This window comes from Propithecus coquereli, unplaced genomic scaffold (assembly GCF_000956105.1).
Source record: "Propithecus coquereli isolate 6110/MARCELLA unplaced genomic scaffold, Pcoq_1.0 Scaffold109, whole genome shotgun sequence".
Lineage (NCBI taxonomy): Eukaryota > Metazoa > Chordata > Mammalia > Primates > Indriidae > Propithecus > Propithecus coquereli.
Window position 1 is genome coordinate 2,412,245 of NW_012134858.1, and position 4,455 is coordinate 2,416,699.

Consider the following 4,455-nt stretch of genomic DNA (forward strand, 5'->3'; position numbering starts at 1 on the left):
TATCGTTGTGCCTTGCTTCTCTAAATTAGGTGTTGCTTGAGGAAATTAATTTTTTTGGAATGTTCTTTACCCATTTCCCCCCATATCTACTGCTTTTTGTAGGGATGAGGAATGAATGAATCCATGGTCTCTCTCATCATATTGCCCAATAACACTACTGCAGGTAAAAGTACTTTGGTACTTGTGGCATATGCAGGCTTTTATTCTTTTTTTCATTTTTTATTTAAATAGATTTAGGAGGTACAAGTGATCTTTTGTTACATGGATGAATTGTGTAATGGAGAAGTCTTGGCTTTTAATATATCCATCACCTGAATAGTGTACATTGTACCCAGTAGGTAATTTTTGATCCTGCTTCCCCCCACTTCTGAGTCTCCAGTGTCCATTAAGTCATTCTGTATGAGCATGCATACCCATTGCTGAGCCCCCACTTATAAATGAGAACATGTGGTGTTTGATTGTTTTGTTCCTGGGTTATTTCACTTAGAATAATGGCATCCAGTTCCATCCTACTTGCTGTAAAAGACGTTATTTCACTCTTTTTAATGGCTGATTAGTATACCATGGTGGATATGTACCACGTTTTCTTATCCACTCATCAGTTGGTAGGCACTCAAGTTGGGTCCCTATCTTAGCAATTGTGAATTGTTCTGCAGTAAACATACGTATGCAGGTGTATTTTTGGTAAAATGACTACTTTTCCTCTGGGTAGATCCTCAGTAGTGGGATTGCTTGATTGAATGATAGATATACGTTTAGTTCTTTGAGGAATCTCCACACTGTTTTCCACAGAGGGTGTACTAATCTACATTCCCACCAACACTGTGTAGGCATTTCCTTTTCACCACATCTGCACCAACACCTATTGTTTTTGAACATCGATAATGGACATTCTGACAGGAGTAAGGTGGTATCTCATCATGGCTTATATTTGCATTTCCCTGATGATTAGAGATGTTGAGGATTTTTTTTGTATTTTTTTTTTTTTTGCCATTTGTATATCTTCTTTTGCAAAATGTTTGTTCATTCATTTTACTCATTTTTAATGAGGTTACTTGGGTTTTTTCTTGCTGATTCATTTGATTTCCTTGTTGATTCTGGTTATTGGTCCTTTGTTGGATGTATAGTTTCCAAATATTTTCTTCCATCCTGTAGATTGTTTACTCTGATGATTCACTGAGCAGAAAACTTTTTAATTCAATTAAGATTTATTTATTTATTTATTTATTATCTGCTTTTGGATCCTTACTTACCTATTCTTTGTCTAGGCCAATGTCCAGAAGAGTTTTTCCTATGTATTCTTTTAAAATTTTATGGTTTCAGGTCTTTAATTCTATAATCCATCTTGAGTTAATTTTTGTATATGGTGAGAGATAGGAATCCAGTTTCATTATTTTTCATGTGACCTCCAATTTTCCCATCATGATTTATTTAATAGTGGGTCCTTTCTCCAGTGTATATTTTTGTCTACTTTGTTGAAGATCAATAGGTTGTAGGTGTATGGTTTTATTTCTGAGTTCTCTACTCTGTTTCATTGATCCATGTGTCTACTTTTATACAGGTACCATGCTGCTTTGGTTACTATAGCCTTTTAGTATAAATTGAAGTCAGGTAATGTGCTATCTCCAGATTTGTTCTTTTTACTTAGGATTGCTTTGGCTATTCAGGCTCTTTTTTGATTCCATATAAAATTTAGAATGTTGTTTTCTAGATCTGTGAGAAATAACATTGGTATTTTTATGATAATTGAATTAAATCTATAAATCATTTTGGGCAGTACATATATTTTAATAATATTCATTATTCTAATCCATGAACATGAGATGTTTTTCCATTTGTTTGTTTTATCAATGATTTCTTTCATCAGTGTTTTGTAGTTCTCCTTGTAGAGCTCTCTCACCTCCTTTGTCATTTCTTGTTTTTTTTTTTTGCAGCTATTGTAAATGGTATCAAGTTCTTGATTTGATTATCAACTTGGATATTGAGATGAATCTATTGAGATGATCATATGGGTTTTGTTTTTAATTCTGTTTGTCTGGTGAATCACATTTGGTGACTTATATATGTTGAACCATCCTTGCAACACTGAGATGAAACCCACTTGATCATGGAAAACTATTTTTTTGATGTGCTATTGGATTCAGTCCGCTAGTATTTTGTTGAGGATTTTTGCATCTATGTTCATGAGGGATATTGGTCTGTAGTTCTCTTTTTTCTTGTGCCCTTTCCTTGCTTTTGTATCAAGGTGGTATTGTCTTTGTTTAATGAATTAAGGAGGATTTTCTCTCTCTTGATGTTATGGAACAGTTTTAGTAATATAGGTATCAGTTCTTCATTGTAGGTCTGGTAGAATTCCTCTGTGAATCTGTGTGGTCTTGTTTTTTTTATGGAGACATTTTATTACTGTTTCAGTCTTGCTGCTCATTATTGGTCCCTTCAGGATTTCTATTTCTTCCTGACTCAAGCTTAGGAGGTTGTGTGTTTCCAACAATTTATCCACTTCTTCTATATTTTCTAATTTGTGTATGTGGAGGTTTACTTAGTAGTCTTGGATGATATTCTGTATTTCTGTAGTATCAGTTGTAATGTCTCCTTTTTCATTTTGGTTGAGTGTATTTGAATTCTTTCCTCTCTATTTTTAGTTAATATAGCTAGATTTTATCTTTTCAAAAAACCAAGTATTTGTTTCATTGATCCTTTATATTTTTTCTTTCCATTTCATTTAGTTCTGTCTGATCTTTCTTAATTCTTTTTTTCTACTAGTTTTGTGCTTGGTTTGTTCTTTTTCTAGTTCCTTGAGGTGTGACATTATATTGTTAATTTGTGATCTCTCTCTTTCTCTCATTCTCTTTTGGCACTTAACGCTATGAATTACCCACTTAGCACTCCCTTTTCTGTATCCTAGAGATTTTGGTAGCATGTGTCACTTTTGTCATTCAACTCAAAAAATTTTTTATTTCCATCTTGATTTTGTCATTGGCCAAGAATAATTCAGCAGCATATTGTTTAATTTCCATGTTTTTGTATAGTTTTAAGAGTTCTTCTTGGAATGGATTTCTAAGTTTTATTCCATTGTGGTCTGAGAATGTACATGGTGTGAAATTTAATTTGTTAAAATTTGCTGAGACTTGTTTAGTGGCATAAAATATGATCTATCTTGGAATATGTCCCATGTCATGATGAAAAGAATATATATTCTGTCATCATGTTGATTGTTACCTTTTCACTCTGTTTTCTTCCTCGAATTACTGTTTATAGGAGATGTGAGTTTTTACTTTGGGGTGTTTTTACACTCATGCATATCAACAATTCTTTTCAGTGTTTAGAACACTTTTGAGTATTTTCTCTAGGGCAGATCTAGTGGTGACAAATTCCCTTAACATTTGCTTGTCTGAAAAATATTTTGTTTCTCCCTCATTTATGAAACTTAATTTTTTAGGATACAAAATCTTGGCTAACAGTTACTCTGTTTAAGAATACTAAAAATGTGACCCAGTCCCTTTTGGCTTGTGAGGTTTTTGCTGAGAAGTCTGCTGTTAGTCCGATGGGTTTTCCTTCATAAATTACTTGATGGTTTTGTCCTCTAGCTTGTTCGATTTTTCTCTTTCACTTTGAATTTGGCCAGACTGATGCCTATATGCCTCAGCAATGTTCTCTTTGTAATAAATCTTCTATGAGTTCCTTGACCTTCTTGTATCTGGATATCTAAATTTCTATGAAGACCAGGGAAGTTTTCCTCCATTATTCCCTCAGATTTTCCATGCATTTTTCTTTTTCTTTTTCTCCCTCAGGAATACCTATGATTCTTATGTTTGGTCACTTTACATAATCATACATTTCTCAGATACTTTCCTCATTTTTCTTGATTCTTTTTACTTCATTTTTGACTACCTGGGATAATTTGAAAGTCTTTTCTCCAAGTTATGAAACTCTTTCTCCTGTTTGGTCTAGTTTGTTGTTAAAAACTTACCACTGTATTTTGAAATTCTCTAAATGATTTTTTTCATTTCCAGGAGGTCTAGTCATGTTTTTTTTTTTTTTTATCATCTCTTCAGTGAATTTTTCATTCATGTCCTGAATTATTATTATTATTATTTTTTCGTTTCTTTGTGCCAATTTTTTACTTTGTCATTGATCCCATTGAGCTTACTTGTAACCCATATTTTGAATTCCATATCTGACATTTCAAATTTTAGTTTTGTTTGGAGTCCATTGCTGCATACCTAGAGTGATACTTTGGGCATGTTGAAGGAGATTGTGGTTTTTTTTTTTTTTTGAGACAGAGTCTTGCTCTGTTGCCCAGGCTAGAGTGCCGTGACATCAGCCTAGCTCACAGCAACCTCAAATTCTTGGGCTCAAGCAATTCTTCTGCCTCAGCCTCCCGAGTAGCTGGGACTACAGGCATGCGCCACCATGCCCGGCTAATTTTTATATATATATTTTTAGTTGTCCAGA